Source organism: Manacus candei, unplaced genomic scaffold (assembly GCF_025592945.1).
Source record: "Manacus candei isolate 608988 ecotype Guabito, Panama unplaced genomic scaffold, ASM2559294v1 h1tg000057l, whole genome shotgun sequence".
In the NCBI taxonomy this organism is placed as follows: domain Eukaryota; kingdom Metazoa; phylum Chordata; class Aves; order Passeriformes; family Pipridae; genus Manacus; species Manacus candei.
The window spans coordinates 15,416,950-15,437,649 of NW_026138105.1; the positions used below are offsets into that span (position 1 = coordinate 15,416,950).

Consider the following 20,700-nt stretch of genomic DNA (forward strand, 5'->3'; position numbering starts at 1 on the left):
ACAAACACACACAAAAAAAAGAGAGTATTTTTCTTAAGAGTAAGTCCCTCTGCTTTCTAGGATTGGTGAACTGTAGCTAGGCTTCCAGGGTTAGCAGAGAGCCAGATCCCAACTTTGCCCAGCAAAAATGGATTTAGATTCAGGGTTACATCTCAAGCCCACTGCATAAATAACTATATCCTGCAAATTTGTGTTTTGAACCAGTTTTCCACCAAGTTCAGGGCAAGAGTTTCATATCTGCAACAGTTCTTCAGACTCCACCTGGGTACTCATCTTCACCAGAGGAGCTAATCCAAGCTCCCTGCTTCCCTCCCAGATGGTGATGCCCGTTTGCTGATTGGAGTTTATGTTACAAATCACATTTCAGCCCCAGGCATCAGTTCTCCATTCAGCCAGCAGGGCAGCCCTGCAGCCTGTCAACTTTTCTGGGTGTTCAACAGCCAATATCAGCATCCACACAAAGCACTGACCACACTGTTTTCAGTGCTTCTGCTCAGTGACAGAGTTCCCCATATGGAAATGTTTTGGAAAAATAAGGGATTACTTGGAAGGACACTGGGCTAACCCTGCTGAGTATCTGCTTTTCTTCTCCTTAGTTCTCCAGCATGGAACATTACTGCTGGTATTTTGGACAGTGACCATAAGGTCATAAGACTGAGTGAGTGATTGAAACTCCCTCAGCTCTTTGTTTACCTCTGGAAGACAAAACAATTGATAATTTCATCTAATAAACAAGAGTTCTGTCTAATTCTTTAAAAATACTAATTTATTTTTAAAGCAGCTAAGTTTGTCCCTCATATTTGAACCCTCCCTCGAGTAATGACATCTCACTCTTTTTGCAGCCATAGTGTAAGCCTTCCCCCCCCCATTGCTCTTAATCTCAGACTTATAAAAATATTTCTTGCCCTACAGATTTACTCCTCCAAGCTGAGAACATTAAGCAGACATGACTGGCTTGTTAGACTGCACCATAAGTAGAGTTATTTGGCTCTGAAGATAAAATAATCTGGGTTGCTAAAGAAGAGCTAATCTCTTGGGCTGAGATCCCTGAAAGTGTTTTGGTACCTTGAAGGTCCTGGGTGTTCCCCTCCCTAGCTGTGATGAGATACTCCTGTGCCGGTGGGCTGAGAGAATGCCAGGACAGGGAGTGCCCCCCTTCTGTTACAGGGCCCTGTTCTGAAAGGGGGGTTCAGGATCTTCAGCCTCCACCAATTCCCTTTAAGGAAAAGTGGGGTTTGCATCTTCTCTGAGGATCACTCACAATAAAAGACCTTGGGCGTATTTAGCATGCTGTACATTTAATATCCTGTAATATGGGCAGATTCAAGGAGGAACTACAATCTTCTACTTTTATTCCTCCTCAGGTCCTCTAAACACATTCATTCAAAAAACCTGCTCTGAGAGAAGGGGAACCATGGTTGTTTTCTAAGTCTCCCCAGTGCCCATGATGTTCTTCCACACAAGAACAAATCCAGGCCATGCCCAAACGAGGGGGTTCAAATGTCCATGAGCACTTGGCCCATAGAGAAGTTCTTATCATGCTTTGCTCTTGTGAATCAATCCTTTCAGTTAAGGTGGCTGGGGGATATAATTATGTTTTTATCTGCAATTACAGCTTTAAATTAGGATCCATAGAGGCAGCTACAGCCCTGCCATACCAACAGTCCTGGATGGCTCTTCTGTTTCCAGAGAACACACTTCTGACATAAACTCATTCATCTTCTATTAAAAATATAATAAAATTCATAGGACAAAAACTTAGACATCAATATAAGAAAAAGACTCAAGGAATCTTACTTTGCTTTTGTTTTTAGGTATTAAGCCAGCAAGACTTTCTTCCCTGTGGTTGCTTTCCTTAGGGACTTTCCATGGCCACATCTGGAATAAAGCAGGTGGGCATCAGGCCAGCTCAAAGATGACTCTGTCAGAAGAGGAAAGGAAAATACACATCTATTTAGTTACTATCCTGTATTTCTGGCTTCTTCAGTGTAAAATTTTGTTTGAGATGAAGCTTCTGCTGTAGACAAGGTTGGCTTGAGTTTTTTCGATCAGCTCTTCCAGGGATTCTGTGTACCCAAATATGCAATGCTTTCAGTTTGCACAAACTGTGATTATAAAAAAAAAAAAACCAAACAAAAAAAGACTTTATTAAATGGAAATTTTAATAGGGAATTGGGGCCTTATTTTTAAGAAACCTGTCAAAAAAAGGCATAAGCTTGTGTCAAATTAGAGCTTTTCTGAGAATGAAATTGCAACAAAAGAACCTATTTCATGCATTTCACATTTCATAGCATATTTCATAGTTGTTGTACAAGTTGGGGTAATATCTGCTGTGATTTATAGAGGAACAGAGCTGTAAGAAGCCTCCCTTCTAATTATAACTGGTTATGAGGTACATCACTCATATCAGCCTGGAATTTACTTCCATCTCAAACAAGAGCTTTTTTTTTTTGCCTGTTTATTATCACAAACTGGCCACAGAAATGCTGATAAAGACATTACAGAAATTGTTATTAATGTAATCCCTTCCCAGCTGAGGTTCCTTCTTTTAATGCAGACTTGTTTTGAGTCTTTGTTTACAGGTTGTGATGTGTCAGACAGCAAACACCATCTCTCTTATGCAAAGTTGTGCAATGAAAGCCTTTCCAGTTCCTTGGCTCCATTAGGCAGAAGGGCTGACTTTGACAGAATGTGCAAAAGAACCTATAAATCCAATGATTCCCTCCACTTTTACAGTCAGTGTGTGCAAGGGCTTCACACGTATAGTAGATGTTCCATTTGAATGCAAAACATGCTAAAATTTGTACTGAAAAGCACTTAGGCTTTAAAAACATACCATAATTCTACAAAGAAAAATGCCTGACATATCTTTTGGCTGATTTCAAATTCATATGTATTTTAAATGATCTATATACCCTAAGATGTGCATTTTATACAACAGTATGATAACCATTACCATTCCCCTCCATCTCACCCACGGATGGTCTTGATTTATTGGCCAGTTGTGTCTAGTGCACTGCCCCTCCCCAAATTCAGGCTGTAATTTTAATTTCTGTTGTTGCTGCTGCTGCTGTTATCTGGATGTAGTGCTTGCCATGAAGATACCATGGGCTTACCCTGTAAACATAATTGATGCTATTGAAGATAATGATTTAGGATCTCATCCATCTCCAGCACAGTTTGCCATTACGTGACTTGCTCTTGCAGGGATCTGATTTGTATCACAGACGAGTTGGCTTGATTGCTGTTTTGCCATAGAGTAATAGTTTCCTGGTTTCCCCTGACATGCTGAGTCTCCCTTGATCACTCAGGTGATCAGTCAACACATGAGTTAATTATGGGTGAAGGGGTGCCTGAAGCCCAAAGATCAAAAGATACGCACGAGGTCTTCTCCAAGTCATTACTCACCTTCTCAAGCATCAGGCAGTTCAGATTCCTGCCTCCTGCACTGTCCCTAAAGAAAGGGATAGAACAGTAGGAAACCTGAATCAGAGCCTCTCAAAGACACAAAGTGAAAAATCCAATTTCTCCTAAAGCAGAAGAAAACAATCCATGTGGGTACCATGAGAGGGGTACTCTCATTCACTTATAATTTAAAAAAAGCATTTAAATAATCAATGGCAGCTGTATAGTGGTGGATAACCCAACAGTTTGCCACAAGGCTCTCACCTGCTTCCCCAGTGAAATTTCTTAGGTTTTAATGCCATTTCAGGGCAAGGCTTTCAGATATTGCCATGACCCTTACTGCTGTGCACCAAGAGAGTTTATTGGCAGAAACTAGGAGCTACTGGATAAAATTCTGAGAACCCTCCCAAAAGGTGAAGGAAAAGCAGTTCTCTCCAGACCTTTTTTCCCCCTATTTCAACCACCCTCAAAACTCAAACACACGCATTAACATTCTCAGAAGCTCATTACAACTCCTAACCTGAACCACCTGCAGGAGATTCCCCCCTTTGAGCCCTGTCCTACATCACTCTGGGAATGGGCATCACAGCACCACAGGCCCCTCCTGCTTGAAGACCCTGAGAGCAAAACTCAACTGGTTGGACGAGTCTGTGGAACAGATGGGACCCATAACAGAGAGCTTGTGGTGTTGTGCTGCAGCCCCAGGGTTATTTGTGTGGGGAGGAAGGACCCCTGGGTTGTGCTCCCTGCAGACTTGGGTATCAGCTCATCACCTGCACCCCTGAGCTGCACCTCTATGCACCCACCAAAACTGGTTTCTCCATCTCTGTGGTTTTCATGTTACTATATTAAAGGAGGTGTAACTGAGCAACACACCTCAAAGGTTTATTTCCTAAAATAATATCACTATTGCTCCACCCAAAGTCATCCTGCCTTTATTTTTAAGGCAAAAGGAACTGAATCACTGAGTTGCAGATGAAGAGACACCACCTAAGGTCAAACATTCAAAATCCTTCAGTGCAAGTGTAACCCAGTGCACACAATTCCACATGTGCTTTTCTCCCAGTGCACACAATTCCACATGTGCTTTCTTCCACATGCAAATAAATGCTATGATGCACGACCCACTTGCACATATCTGCACGTGCCAAAGGGATTTACACATGTTAATGCTTGGAAAGCAAAGTGGGAGTGTGTATAAAATGGCATGCACAAAGTACATCCATCCATGTGCACATCCCTCTGGAGGCAGCACTACTTGGATGTATTTCTAAGTGGAAAAAACAGTTAAAAAATTGATGTGTCACCCTCTCTCCAAAACCTAATGATTACAGTCTGTTAATTACACCACATCTGTTGGAACCTCCAGCAAATAAATTGTGGACCTGATCTATTATTTGTAACACCAACAGAAATTACAAGTAACATTTTAAAGTTGCACATCTGCAAAGTGAGAGCAGAAGCAAACCATGCCATGTTATTCCTACCCTGCCACTTCTCCATGCAGGTGTTATATATTGTGACAAAGCTATAATAACCTTTTCTAAATTTTACTGTCTGCAGATGGAGAAAAAGCAGTGAGAAAATATAAAGACTCATAGAAAAAGGAAAAGAACATTAAAAAAATGCTCAAAACATCATGTGCAATTAGTCCCAGAGTAGCTCTGACACACTGTAAGCCACTGACATTGCTTTGAGTGAGATTCCCATAGCCTGGGATTCACCAATTGCTTTTGGATGCCTAAAAAATAAGTGAATCATAGAATGGTTTGGGTTCGACCTTAAAGATCATCTAATTCCAATCCCCCTGCTGTGGGCAGGGACACCTTCCACTGGAATGGCAGAGTCTGGCAGGGAGAGAGTCATCTCAGCACAGAAATGCTTTGACTTTAGGTTCTAGATGTGGCACCTCTACTCCTGGTGTGGAATCCACATGGATTTGCCAAATCCCTGTGCTTTTCAGGGCACTTGGACACTGGTACAAACACACAGAGTGACTGATCCACTTGTGTTGGAACAGCTCTGTGTCCTGCCTTGTGCAGGACTCTGAACCACAGCCCCACTTCCCCCTCCTCCTGTTCTCCACAACCTGGTGTCACTTGGCCATGGTTTCTCCAGTAGAACAATTCAGCCTTGAAGCAAATAACAGATTTTTTTCCAACAGCTGGCCCAGCAAACAATGCAACATTTGAAAGTCAAGCTGGGTCCCTTCTTCCTTGGCTTCCTCAAACCAGCAGCAACAGCTCCCGAGAGCAAATGGCAATTGTCTGGTGTGAACTGGGGCAGAATTGCCACCTTCTGCTGTGCAAGAGAAACAAGAGCCTTTGCACTCATTATTGTTACTGTGGGACCTGAGCATTAGTGAGCTGGTCTTGTCAGACTGCTTCAGCCCCAGCCCACTTCTTCACCAGAAAGCAAATAACTGCTCAGGCTGAAGTTTATGAAACTTTGGGGATTCACAAACGTGTTCCATGAATTTCTGGCAGTTGTCTGAATATTCACAAATAATGTGATGCCAGTAATCAGAACAAGTCAAAGCTTGACACTCCTATTCATAAATCAGGAGATGTTTTATTTTTACTGCTTGAACAGTTCTGTTCCCAAGCACGATTGGATTTGAACCATCAAGCTGGAGGTGAAAGGACCTTTATTTAATGTATTTGTTTAGGTTTATACGAAATATTAAAAAGTGTCTATGCAGGATTCTAGCCACCTTTGCCATATATTAAAGAAACAGGCCAACTCAGACAAAAATAAACTTTGTAACTTCCAAAAGCCAAAGAAGGTACAAAAAAGCCTCCTGGGCAGAGACCTCAAATCTTTCTCTATGAACTGAAAACTTTGCACATACTAATTCTCTCTTCTCCAGAGCCTGGGACATGGGGAGATGTGTCCCTCAGGTGAGCAGAACTGGGACTCACCCAGGCTGGAGTGGACAGGGATCATTCAGTCCTGCTCCTGCTGTGGAGATCTATCCACTGTTCTCTCCTTTAAACCACGAGGACTTCAGCCAAAGTGCCTCTGTGGCTTGCAGCTGCAGTGGTGTCACTGGGGAGACAGAGCAATCCATTAAGCAAAGAGGATCCAAGACCCAAGATTTTATGCCAAGAATCTCTTTGAGCCTCCCCCACAAGCCCACAGACACAGCCCAGCCCTGGAGCCCCAGCGTTAGCTGCTGATGGGGAGAACCCCCCCGTGCACATGGACACCCTCCCAGAGTCCCACCCTGCCCGTGTTCCTCCAACCCTGCCCTGTCCCCAGCCTGCCCAGGGCCTTCTGCCACTCTTGCACATTATGAAGGAGTTTCTCATTCAACCAGTTCCTCCTTTCATGGTCAAAAAATAGTAAATTTATGATCCCAAAAACAAAAGAGGGAAGAGAAAGCCAACCTATTGACTTCCAGGCCTAAATTAAAACAAATCCATTAGGATTTTCTACCACAAGGGAGATGGTCCCTGAAGACCAGGTTCTGTCTTTCTGCTGCTGGCACCAGCCAAGGGCACCACTCCCTGTCCCCCAGCACCCTGCTCCCTGTCAGCCTGCCCTCAGGCTGGGAGCAGCACATGTGGGGAGACACAGCTTCATAAAATTGGCCTTTCTCCTCCTACAGTCAGAATGCACAAGTCTGTCAATGACAGCTTGGTCTCTCCAGAGACAATCCCAGTTCTCTTGGAGAAACATCCTTTCCAAAGTAAACATGAAAGTCACAGAGGATCAGCTCTTTGCTCTCTTCGAATGCTGCAGAAAGGAAGTGCCAATAAAAAAGATTCCAAGAGGTTGTCACTCTCTGACAGGCTGTAGGTGACACTTTCCAAACCTTCTATGCAAACAAACCCCACCAGTTTCATGTTTTTTCACCAGAAGCTGGCAACTTTAGGAAAGGGTTCCTCTTAAAACACTGAGCTGAGACTTCTCTTGTGCAACAAGTGCCAGTAGGAGACAGGCTGAAGGAAGAGCTGTCCCTTCTGTCCATCCTGACTCTCAGCAAAGGATGAACTCTTTTGGTCAGAGTGAACTGCTGGAGCAGCTCAGCCACTCTGCACAACTTGCCCTGTGCCCACCTTCACTGAGCAGGGGATGTGCCTAATTCCCAACTCTTTCTGCATCCTTGTTCCAGCAGCAGTGCTCCCTGTGCAGCTCAGTGTCTGGGCATGTCACCACTTGATCTGCTGGGACCCCACAAAACAGGCTTTCCTGTCCCTCAGTCCCTTGCAGGAGCTGCAGGTGAGTGCCAAGCACTCCCAGGAGGGGCATGTTCCTCCCAGAGCCCACCCCAGGGCCTCCTCTCAGGCCAAGCCATGTCACATAAATGCCATTGCTGCTTCACTGGATTGCTCAGCAGGTCCTGCACTCCTGCAGAAGCTCCACTTCCCAATCAGAGAGGTTCAAATAAGCATTTCCCACATCCCAGAACGATGCTCTAATTCCCTGGCTACCTGCTCTTCTCCTCTCCTCTTGTCAAAGCCTCCCTATTTCACAGAAAGGGTTCAACTCTCACTCAGTGAATGGGCAGAGGAAACAACATGATTTTATCTTTCATCCCACAAAGGATGATCACTCAGGGCTCCTGCTATTGCCCTGTGAGCTGTTTTCTGTAAATAACAATGTGAAAACCAGGAGCTGTTCTTAAGAGAGACAATGTCACAATGTACATACAGCAAAGACAGGTTACCTTGGATTTCTTTGGCAACATCACAAACCTCCAAAAAGAATGATGGACAAAAGCTCTTTTTAGGACAGCCTAGAAAAGTCAGAAAATTTTTTTCCTGGATTTAACCTCTAAGTCACTTTTACCCAAATCAAACCACCTGAGCAGCTGATTGAGGTCCCAAACCCTGGATGAAGTGAGGGGTTGCAGTGCCAAAGTCATTGTTGACTTATGACACATTTGATATCTGCTCATGTTTCCTGAGCTCAGGGGCTCTAAACAGCCATGGCTTTTTCCTCTAAGGACACTCAGGTGGGAACCCACATCTGACAAGTTCACCCAGCCCAAAGGACAAACCAGCACCTTGGCAGTACATAGATTGGGGTCAAGTCCAAAGTCAGGGCCAAATTCATTCAACAGCAGGTGAATTTTTGACTTCTCCCTGCACCTCACTGTCTCCTGTGCAAAGGACACAGAAGCACAAACTTCCAGGATTGCTTTGTGGAAAAATTATGTTAAAGGTTGTGCAGGTGCCTCTGATAGAGACCATTGAAGCAGCTGAGGCAGGGAGGAAGGTGTGTTACCAGCTCTCTTCCCACCCTCAGCACAGGGGACATGCCTGCCTCTGGATTTCAGATTCATTACAGCCAGGCAGGAAAAGGTGGCTCACATGCACACAGTGCTTACCCTGCTGATCAATAAGCTTCCTTCCTGCCTGATAACCAAAGCACTTATAATATTAACAGTGTTATTTAAGATCTGTGGAAACTTTGTCTGATCCAAGCAAAGCAGAAATATCTTGACCTAGATACTGAGAACAAAACAATATTGAGTAAACTTCAGGACTGCCAGTTCATCTATCATTGCACTTGACGTTTTATTGAGGAATTGGAGAAAAACTTTTACCCCAAAGATTCTTATGCCAACATATTTATTCAGAGAGAAAAATCTGACACTTACCCCTTCTCCATTTAGATTAAAAGGGGTGTATTTTACAGTCCATTAATAAGGTACCTGAGCTGCCCTTTCAGTGACTGCAGATAACAACCACAGTTATATCAGGAAGCATAAATGAGACTCATCTCTACTTCTGTCTGAGGATAAAAGGAGTGTGATGAAAGAGCAAAAGAACACAGAGTATTTCCACCATTTTACAAGGTAGAGAGAGGGACCTGCACTGGAAGAGATGCTGACTGATGCAAAATGGTTCAACAAATGTTTTGAGAAGCACCATCAGACTGTTGCTTCTTTGGGCTTTCTGTAATGCTGGGCACGTGCAGCACCTTTGCAAAGCAAGGCCTTGTTTTTTTCAAGGTCTATCCCAAAATTCAGGAGTTTCTGCAGAAAGGCACACCTTCACAACTTGTCTAACATATCCAACCACAAAGCTAAGGGACAACTTGAGCATCCAACCTTCTGTCTGGGAGCTGGAGCCTCACCGGGTCTCACACTCATCTAGCAGATTTCTTCTTATTCCTCTTATCCATGCAAATTTAGGTGCTTACATTTACATATTTCAGCAGGTGGAGCATTTTAACTATTTACCTACCTGGAAGACAGACAGCTTAACAAAAGGTAGAAAAGGAGAAGGACTTTCAGAAAAGATCAAATACATCATAAGCTTGGCAGACACTGTAGCCCTGAAACAGCAGTTTGAAACTTGCACCGTAACAAATCTTCCCCTGTACATTATCTCACAGGAAACAACACATGATAAATTCTTAGCACAATGTGATTCCCCTCCTTCCACCTCCTCCCCACTTCAGAAAGATTTAACATCTAATTCAGCTTTTGACGAGCTGCTCCATCACCGCGGGAGTGCTGCTGATCCCTGTCGGAACCCGCGGCCTTGGACACAACAAACTGAGAGCGGGGGAAAATTTTGGCCGTCTGTAATGATAAATAAATACATTACAGGGTACAACTCTGGGGAATGGAGGCTGACACTGACTGAGCACCGTGACCTCCACACAACTGCCAAGTCTCAGCCGCTTCACAAAAGTCAACTTTTGTTTGCCTTCCCCCCTCCCTCCCCAATGACAATTTCTTAAAGAGCAAATACAGGATGGAAAGGGAAAAAAAAAAGTAAAACCAATACAAGACAGAGAGCTCACAAACCCTCCTCATCTGCTGCCCAGAGGCAGTTTGGTTTTGACAGAAGAGTATTTAATTTCTTTGGTCTTCTGGAAATTGGGGGAAACCAGTCCATGCTGCATCAGCAGCAGCGGGACAGGGGAGCTGTGCCACAGGGAATGCTCAAATCCCTTTTAAAAAAGTTTTTGCATTAGGATGTGCCTGCCTTCAGGCTAGTTCTTGGCTCCAATTTGATTTTCTGTCTACTTAAGTCCCACTCACAAAATCAAATATGTATTGCAGCTGTTGAGTCTTCACATTGATGGCAACAGTAACTAAGTAGAGAGGAAGGAATTGGTTAGACAAGCAACCTCCTCATCCCTGGAAGCCTCACCCACTTGTATCAACCTGTCCCCAGACTCTCCTTTCCCATTTCTCTCCAGTTGTACAGAAAGGTGGTACCTGCTGCGACCTCTCCTCGTTTTACACATGCACAGAACGATAAATACATGACAAAGTCAATGAAGGGAAAAGCCAGGTATGGACTGCAAGTGTTAACTCTTGTGTCCGTGTTGTGCTTATCATAAGGTATTATTCCATTAACTCCATTAACATTTATTCCATTAACTCCATGTGCTTTGTGGGAAGCACAGAGAATTCAGCTTGATCACACAAGCTCATGGCCAAGCCCTCAAAGCCCTTCAAAAACTTACAGCAAGGAACAGCACAGAAAAGCCTTCCCTGACTCTGACAGAGCTAATCCCAGCCCAGAGAGAGAAGAGCCTCCCCAGCCTGGTGCTGATCAGCCCCTGGCTCGTTGAGCCCTTCCTCTCAGGCACAGAGCCCGTGTAGCTCCACCACACCTGCAGCCACCCCAGCATCTCCTCCAGCCCTGCACTGCACGTTCCATGTGCTCCAGCTCCCTCCAGGCTGGCTCAGGGACATGTGGCACAGCTTGTTCCAAGGGTTTCCTCTGCTCCCCCCAGAGCCATCTCCTGCTAGCTCACCCTGTCCTCCTGCTGCTGCCACCAGGCTCTCTCTCCACAGCTTGGGGTTTGCAGATCATCTGACTCATCATCTATTCACCAAAGCACCTATTTAATCCACTCTGCTCACAGTTACTACTATTAAAATACTTTGTATTTTCAAGTGTCCTGTGACTACTTATATTTCATAATGTCCTTCTTATGTCCCCTGTCACCTGCACTTTGTATGAACAGCAGAGTGGATAAGGGAGAGGTGATTGGACTCCCCCAAACAGTGGAAGACTCATTATTCAGTCCCTTTATCTTTTCTCTCTGGTTTACATTTTTAATTTCTCAATCTATCTTGTTTCATTCTTTTTAGGTTTAGAGGATTTGAATAGTTCCCCTTTGGTTAACTGCAGGATCTTTCTAACGTGTCTTCCTACATTTGATTACTCTCCTGAAGATTTTCCATTGCTTCAAAATTCCCCCTTAGAGTAATGGGAGAAACCCAGTTCTCTTCAGCTTCCTCAATCCCTTAAGCCTGTTCTGCCAGGGAATACTTATTTCACATTAATTATACCTTTGATTGTCCTTGTAGTTGTTTCCTGCAAGAGTAATTTGAGTGCATTATGGTTTCTGTCAGCTTGGGGTACCATGGGGGCTGAAGTTACAGATTTCCATAAAATCAGTCAGGAGTTCCAAGGGGTGCACAAACATTCCCCAAACCACCACTGAACTCATGCCTTAACCTGCCCATCAGAACGAGACTGAAAATTTCTAGGAGAGCATGGATAACGAGAAAAAAAATATCAGGAATAAATATGAAATCCATTTTCAAAGCTATACATCCCAAACCTTTCACTGGAGTCAAATACAAAAAAAAAAAAAAAAAACACCCAAAAAGCAGGACAAAACAAAATCCAACCCAAATGCAGGGAAGCTCTAGCTCTGATGCAGGTCAAACAGAAACAAGGTCCCTTCTAGCCCAGCCAACATTTTTGAACGGGAATTCCTCCCTTTAGAAACCAGCAAGGCCTTTGCTCCACCCCAGGCAAGAGCAGAGGGGATCTGCTGTGATCTGGGTGTCCAGCTGGGAGCAAATGCAAAGCTGCTACAGCAGTCAAAGTGGGTGGACATCATCTGCCAGGGCAGCCTTCTGTGCCCTCCCTTGCTGTGCACACTCTGCTGAGTTTGAGCAGAGAGGCTGATAAGGAGGACTTGTCTGTCAGCAGGATCTGAAGCCCAGGGCTCTTTGAGAGCATTTGGGTTTGCTTGGCAGGTCATGCTGACTCCTTGTGAACCATTTATCATCACAAAAAACTCCAGAGGTTGGCACTGTGCCAGTGTCTTCTCCTCTCTTCCCTCCCCCCAGCCCTTTCTCCCCTCCTGGGTATTGATGCTACATCCAAACAAACCTCCAGTTCACATGGCAACAGAACATTTTTATATAACCTCTGCATGGGAACACTGCACAAACCATTGGACAATCACTTGTGAGCACGGGAGGTGATTCCAGGAGATTTTTCTGGTTTTTGTCAAAACCACTCCTGATTAAATGAACTATAAAAGGGGAAGAGGATCTTTGGCACATGGGCCAGATTGGAAACACATCTTGGCACCCAGGACGCCAGGGGATTAGTGCACCTGTAGGCTCCATGTTCTAAATTTTGCCATTTTCTATCTCACTTGGAATCAAACTGGGGAGTCCAAAGTATTTAAGCCAGCTTGTGCCTCATGGAATTGAAAGCAAAACGATGCTGAAGGGATCTGCTGAGTCAGGGCTGTAATAAGACAAAGACTGAAATTTAGATTTTGGTGGACACTGAAGAATTCCATTGCTGTCCAAAGCAGGGATATATGTGCAGACTGTGTACTTACACAGCTGTAAAACAGCTAGGTCATCTTCACTTCACTTCCCTCATCCTGTCACAAAAGATTAATACTTTCATTAAGGACTTAATAAATATGTTACTTCAAATCTTTTCCCAGCATGCCCACCTCATCTTTATATTGGGTTAATCCCATCTTTCAGGGTTTCCACTAGTTTGCTGAAAGGATCAAAAAGACATTCGATATTAAAAGGGGGAGAAAACAATTCAGTTTTCCTGCTTTCCCTGATCCCCTGAAGATACCCCTAAGGAGAACAGCAGGACCTGCAGTGACACTGGAGCCACTGGGCACTGCATTAGCCCAGCACAGGGCAGTGGATTAAGAAGGGAAGAGCTTTCCTCCAAGCCCTGTTAACAGCAATCACTCCAGATGTTTTGCCTGCACCACCAGCATTCGAGGATTTCCTGGGTACTTCAGCAAGTTCCCTGCATTTCTCAGCCCTTGGGACACTGCTGATGACTTTGATTTCTCCTGCTCTCTTCCTCTACTGGATTACAGCCTTTTGGTCTTTTTCATTAGGTCTTAAATAAGTCATTGGAAAACATTTTGTGGCAAGTAGGTGGTAGGAGAAATATATTCTCTGGACCTTTCCAGACTAAACATCTACTGCCTGATTGCTTCCAGTGGGGGTGTAATGCACGGTCCAGTGCTCCTGCACCATTTGGGAAAGATAATAGTTAAGGTGTATCTGTCTATGTAGGTTATTATAGAGTGCATGCCATTAAAGGGTAATTCATGCAGCAGCCAGAATACAGTTAATATATGACAGAAATTGTGGACTAACTTTTATAGCTCTAAAGAAACTTTTCTATCCACCATTTTCATGACATGATAGAAGTGGGAGAGTGTCTTAATTAAGACAATCTTTCCCCCATTATTTCTTCATTCCTTTGGATCATTCCCATCTTCATGTTGATCCTTTTACTGCCTGCAACAAATTAATATGGACTAAAACCAAACCCTTTTTGCAGGGTTATTTTCAAGTCAAATATGTTTACTGTCCTTCCCAGTCACACAGATGTATCACCAAAATCCACAGGGCCAGCACACCACAGCAAATGCCTGGGAAAAAGCAGCAGAGTGAGGAAATGGGACATGCCCCAGTACAACCACCAAAGCCTTCCTCATCTGCTACCACAGCCCCACTGACAGTACTTATGATGATTTCTGAGTAAACAGTACATTAGTTTAAAATATACATTTAAGAAAGTATCACTTAAATATGACTTTTTAACAGCATTACTACTGCAGGAAAAAAACTGAGAACAGACTGCCTGCTGGTGTGGGAGAGAGGTCTGTGCATGGCCACGCTCAGCCCACAGAACCTGACACTCCACCATCACTAAAAGGGCAGCAATTTTACTGTTCTGCCATTTTCCCCCCTTCCAGCTGCACAACTCCAACCCTGCCTTTGCAGCTCTGCTGCTCATGGGGCTTTGAACTCCCTGAGCTCACTAACTCAGGAATCAGCAGTTCACTAGCCCAAAACAACTTATTCTGGGGAACCTATTCCTCCTTTCACTGGCAGCAAAGAGACCAGATCAGCCTCTCTTCAGCAACTGGACTCTAAGTCCAGGACCCTGAAGTGCAGTCTAAAGTTAGGAAATTCAGTGGAAAGGTAAACCAGGTCCAGATCCATTGCAGGATCAAGACCTGCTGGACTCCATGTTCTCCAGGAAATTTTAAAGTTAGTATAAAAATACCTAGGTGATAATTCAGTGTACCCCTTCTCCTGTCCACATCAGGGGAGATGAGCAGGTCACTCATGAGGCAGCCCAGAGGCTCTGCCCTCACATAAACCCCCCACACAACATGCTGGGCTTTCATGTAAAAAACTCTTGACACACATGGCCCCCAGTCTCAAACTGGCTCAAAAAAAAAAATCATCTGAAAGCCTCTACTTTTGCTGTCCCAGGAACACTCCTGACTTCATATGGGCTTCAGCTTTTCAGTCCCTATTTAATGCCTTTCACATTCAGGGAAGCAAAGCCACCCACATTGTTAGAAGTGTTAATAGGCTGCAGTGACTGTCTATAATCCAGCACTGGCTGGAGAGTTATCACAGCCCATTGTCACTTCATCAGTTGCCAGCCTGGGACAACAGAGGTGCCTCCTCTGTGCTCCAGGCTGCTCACAGTGATGAAGAGCCCAGGAAAGCACCCACTGGAGCTGCCCACCCTCAGGATCAATGCCGGAGTCCTCAATATGCTGTGCAAGCTTTGGATTTCAAGACAGGATCTGAGTTTTTCCCCAGCAACTTATTCAGTAATAAACTCATCAACTGCTTAGTGAAATGGGCCTCCACACATATCATGGCTCAGACTTTCAACAAATTCCTGTACTTCTGTTTCTGGGAACAAACGTGGGAAGCCTTTTGGGGAACACTCAATTCCTTGTCTCATAAAGCAGAACACAACCAGCACATCTAAAAGGTTCAACACATCAGCTATTTTAGATACACAACACAAGGACAATGCAGAGAGAGACACATCCAGGAGGCATGGCATTGCTGTTCTGAGCTTGGGCATTTTGAGGAGGAAGCTGCACACTGGAGGAGCCAGCTGGGAGTGCAAGGAGATGCAGGGCACTGGGTGGGTGTTGGGAGCACAGGAAATGTTGGAAATGGATTGAGAATTGCTGCAGCCTACTCACAGATAGAGTGTTTCTGTCCTGTTGACAAACACATTTGGATGGCCTTGACACTGCTCAGGTCACTCAGCTCCTCTGGGTTTGGTTTACTGCCTGTTATTTTTGAGAACAGTGCATGGCATCTCCGGGAAAGTCCTAACATGGAAGAACAAGGCTTGTTTATCCAGTTTAACCACTGGATAAAGCCTAAACACATCAGAGAAAGCATTCTACAGCCTCTACATTCATTACCAATTAATTATTGAAAGGGCATCTATTGAATTATTTTAATATGCATAAAAGTAAAGACAATTCCAGTTGCCATGCAACTGGCTGAGAATCCTGTAAACATAAATGCAGTGGTTTCATTTCATGAATAATCTTATGTATGTGGAGAGAAGGAGTGAGCAGAGCCACCCTGCTCCAGAGCAGAGCAGCAGCATTAGGAGGGCAGAGGAACTGGGGGCTTGGTAGCTGGAAGCCTTTTAGGAGTTAATTTGATTATCAGTGTAACAAAAAAGGCCAGGACCTTGTATCCATGGACTAAGGTATAGTCGTTTGGACCCTGGAATTGCATCCTACAAGACTGAATATTTATATAAGATGCAATCAAGAGAAGCCTTACTGACAATCAGCCATAGCTCAGCATGCAGCCTGATAAGACTTGTAATTATACAGATGAACAAAGAAATTACAAAAGATGTATGTGATCATTCCAGCTGATCTCTCCTGTTCCACAGAGACACCATTAATCTCTGTTTAGTTTGGTATAAAGTACAGATGGTTCCCCTAAGCAGCAGAGATTCCAGTCCATGTCCAGGTTAGGATTGCATACTTTCTCTCTCAAGGAATTAGCTAAAGAGATGAACTTTATAAAACCAGAAATATTTGTGAATCCAGGCAAAATGTGGGGATTATTGTTGTAAATAAGAAAAGGGTTCAAAAGTTTTTAAAGAGTATAATTAAACAAAACATACTTGTTGCAGAAAAACTACAATTAGACTTGACCAATAGAATTTTTTTCTTTTTACATTATTCTTTCAGTTTGCTCTGGAACAAACTTTACTCTTTGGCATGGTTACTATAAAAGAAAAGAAAAAGAATTATTTGCCAAGTGCATAGACTGAAGAACATAAACCCAGCAGAAATATCTCCCACATTCAGAAGCAGCAAGTAAACTTTCAATTCTGTTCCACCTCTTTCTCCAAAACCCCTCTCCTGTAGCCTAAACAATGTGATTTAGTTGTTAGCAAGCCCAAGTCCTGCCCTAATATCTAACTGACAAACTCCTGAGCGTGGCTGGGTTTGCTGCTGTCCTCCTGCAAAGGCTGCTCTGGGCCTCAGTCCCTCTGAACCTGCACCCCAGGGATGCCACTGGCCTTCTCCTCACCTGCCTGACAAAGTGTTCTCTTCCCCCTCCCTTTGTGCTCAGGGTCCTGCCAGGGCACAGACTCTCTTAGGCTGGAATTTAAATCACAGGAGTGAGAACCTGAACCACATTTGGGTAAAGGATTGATAGGTGTAGCTGAGATATATTTTTTTTCTTAGGGTCTTGTTTGTTGCTGCTTTTTTATACCTGCATACAATTTATAGGGGTAGGCAGTATGGTCTTAAACACTGGCAATATTATTCCTTAATCCACTCCAAAGAAATGTTTGGCATTTAACTTTATAATAAAAGGTATCAGTTAGGAACTGTCAATGTTTTCAGTAGTGATATCTAATTACTGTAACTTGCTATAGGCTATCTTGTTAAATTCTAGTTGAATGACTAAGTATTCCTGACAAGTTTAATGCATTATTAAAGGTGTAATTACTTGGTTATTGCTCATGTAATTCTGAGTTAATTACATGACATCTAAATTCATCATTTTTATGTTTATTGAACTTTGGTAAATTCACTTTTAGCTATTGCTTGATATTTACACTGTGACTCTCTTCTACTTATTTTGAACTTAAAGGGGAGTGGAGCTACATTTCCTCAGCAAAGCAGGAGGAACCTGGAAGGGGGTCAGCACAGGTTTTCAGATGGATTGAAATTGTGACCCTACTGATGTCAATGGCAAAGCTCTCCTGTTGAGTGACAGGAGTTCACCTCTGAGATCCCTTGTTCTGGGAGCAGAGAGTGAACTACCCAAAGAGCTCTGGGATCCAGGATTTTCCCAGTGTTGGCATCGACAGTCAGATGCCAAAGGGGGGTCTCCACAAGGCAGACACTGTGGTGTCCACTCAGAGCATTCAGAAGAAATGTGTAAATAAAAAATGCATTTGAAATTCCCTCCTACTGCTTTGCTTTCTCCCTTGGTTTGTAAACACTGCCTCTTGTGCTCCACCTGGCTTGTGCCACAGCCTTTTGCTCCCCAGGGCCCTCCCTGTGCTCACCCACAGCAGGTGGAAAAAGTCAAAGCTGTCCCTGCCACAGCTACCAGATGAAAACCTGACAGGCTCAAGTGCCATCCCTGTGCAGTCAGTGGGGCTGAGGTTATAAATCTTGCTTCATTCCCATTTGGAAGAAAGATCTGCAATTAAGCAGAAATTGATTTTCTAATGATTTTTTTCCTGCTCATGATTGGTAGATTGTTTGAAACTGTTCCAGCCCAACAACATACAGACAGAACAATTAAACATGCATTGTAGCTGACAGCAGGACGGATTAAAAGTCAGTGAATTCAATTTAGGCCTTTGATTTTTGGCAAGAGGTGCACCTTGCAACAATTATGAAGAAAGAAAATATTTTTCTGTCTAAACTTTGCAACTATCAAGCCAGTCAGAAAGCAAGGAGGAAATGCAATGGGGCTTGGGAAGTTGTTTCTGATCTTATGGAATCCCTCACAACTCTGCAGTGCAGTAACACTGAAGTTAGTGCAGTTTCCAATTAAATAAATTACTTAAGTAGTTAGTGATGACTGGGACATTAGTGGAGGTTTAAAGAAGTCATTTGGCAGATCAGATGCCACATTGTCATTGTTGATAATGATACTTAAGAAATCAGGGACCCACAATCACGGTTTCCAAAGCGTATTTAAATTTTAGTATTGATGCAAAAGACTGAAAACAGATTGATTCAAAGCCCTTTAAGCTTAGTTGGAGTTTTTCCATTAATTTCAAAGCCCTCTAGACCACAATTTAAGTCATAGTCCTTCTATAAAATAATACTTTTTGATGTGCACAGAGAACAATCAGAATAGGATTAAAATCCTATTAGATATGAACTAAACTAATAATTCAACCCTTACTCTGTAATGATACGTTGACAGGCACTGGTTTACCTTCTGAACTCTCTAGATGTAGTTCTGATCCTACTCATTTTGTTAATAAGGTATAATTAAAATTGAGATCCTTACATCTACAGGCCACTGCTGAATGCAATTATCCATGTTGAGTTAATAATTAGTGGTGCTCACCTTGAGTCCCCATCCTGGGGGGATTTAAGAGACGTGTGGATGTGGAACTTGGGGCCATGGGTTAGTGCTGGGTTTGGCAGTGCTGGTTTAACCATTGGACTCGATTTAAAGGTCTTTTCCAGCCTAAATGGTTCTGTGATTTCTTGACACAGCTGTGACAGGGATGACACAAGCACAGGACAAAAAGACAAACTGCTCCCTGCGAAGTTAAAGTGCCACTGTCAAAGCAACAGACAGTAGATTCAGAAAAAATGAGAATTCAAAGAAGCTCAGAGACAATATTATTTGTCAAGAAAGACGAGGTAGGAGCAGAGCAGCAATGTAATCCTTGGTGTGACACTGTGGGCATCCTCACCCTGAGCAGAACCACTGAACACAGGCCAGTACTGAGCCAGCCTGTGCCACAAGTCACAGGCATTTCAAAGCTGGACCATGGTATGTCTCCAGTTTAATCCAGTTTAATCTTTTTCATCTGCCCATGACATTGGCCAGGAAAGTCTAAACCTTGCTAGAACAAGTCAGTAAAAGTAGGTGCAATGTTTTCTTGAAGCAATCAAAGTAAATCCCATTTTCTATCAGTCTAATAAGGAAAGTTTGGAGATTTTCAGCTTGCATTTCCTAGTATGTTAATTTCTTCATTGCCCACATATTATTCTGCTTGATCTGACCTGAATCTGACTTATTGCATTTCCCAAACTACTTTTCACTCAGCGGTTAATTAAAAGATTTGGTCCCTGACACACTGCTTACAGCCCTTATTGGCACCCATTAGCCCAGCTAGACTAATTCTCCTGAAAAGCAAACCTCCTTATATTCCCAGGGTCAAAAGTTCACAGACAATTCCCTAAATCTTTAACATTCACTATTAGTTCATTATTTGTACCTACTCTACAATAAGAGGCTGTATTCAAATGTAGGAATAAGAAGTCATTCAAAAAAGACAGTTTCTCACACAAATTCCTCACTTGCCAGTTCACTCCATCACTGCCTGTACAACACTGGGACTGTACAGTGCAAGAGATAGAAAATTCATTTTTTTCAGCTTTCCTTTGAGTACCTTTTTGTTTAATATATAACTAACAAAGAAAAAGTGCATGTTCTAATTTACACTAAGCAATTAGCATATGTATTGTGCCTCAGAATTACCTCAGCAGCTGATTTTCCTGTGCACACACCAAGAGCATGGCACTGGCTTTCAGGCACATACAGGACTGAAATCCATACAGAGGCACCAATATACAGTGAGAGCAACAACACCTGTGTTCTGATAGTCCCATGTAAATAGAATCCAAATTCAAGACCAGATCTCAGCTGAGACTGTAAATAAATACCCACAGTTGTTCACACTCCACACTCTCACAGTGCACTCGTACAGGAACATTGAAATTCATCTCATTTTAGAGATAAAAGATAAACCAGACAATTGAAATGTGGATCCAGGTGGCAGAGCCCCCTCAGCCCCCAATCTCTGAGAAATGGGGCTCCTGGGCTCTGCTTGGAGCCCCTCTTGGCTGTACTGAGACAAAGCAAAAACAATCCTTGGGCAGGTGTGTGGGAAGGGAAGACAAAGTTTAATTATTAAAACTCTGTGGCTGTGCAAGCATCCCACGTAAGTTAAGAGGAGTTGTCATTAAACTCAACCTTTCCCCCCTGAACCCGTGTCTGGAGTAGCTCAGGCACCAGTG

At 43.5% G+C, this 20,700-nt stretch overlaps 1 long non-coding RNA gene across 1 annotated transcript in view; it reads right to left on the bottom strand.

Annotated features, from left to right (window-relative positions):
* The window catches only part of LOC127477981 (uncharacterized), a 295,990-nt gene that overhangs the window by 17,778 nt on the left and 257,512 nt on the right, over positions 1-20,700 (bottom strand). The window contains exons 5-6 of the long non-coding RNA XR_007907086.1: positions 3,409-3,454; positions 1,798-1,921 (exon numbers count right to left, since the gene is read on the bottom strand). This is a non-coding gene — a long non-coding RNA (uncharacterized LOC127477981). The remainder of the gene's footprint in view (positions 1-1,797; positions 1,922-3,408; positions 3,455-20,700) is intronic.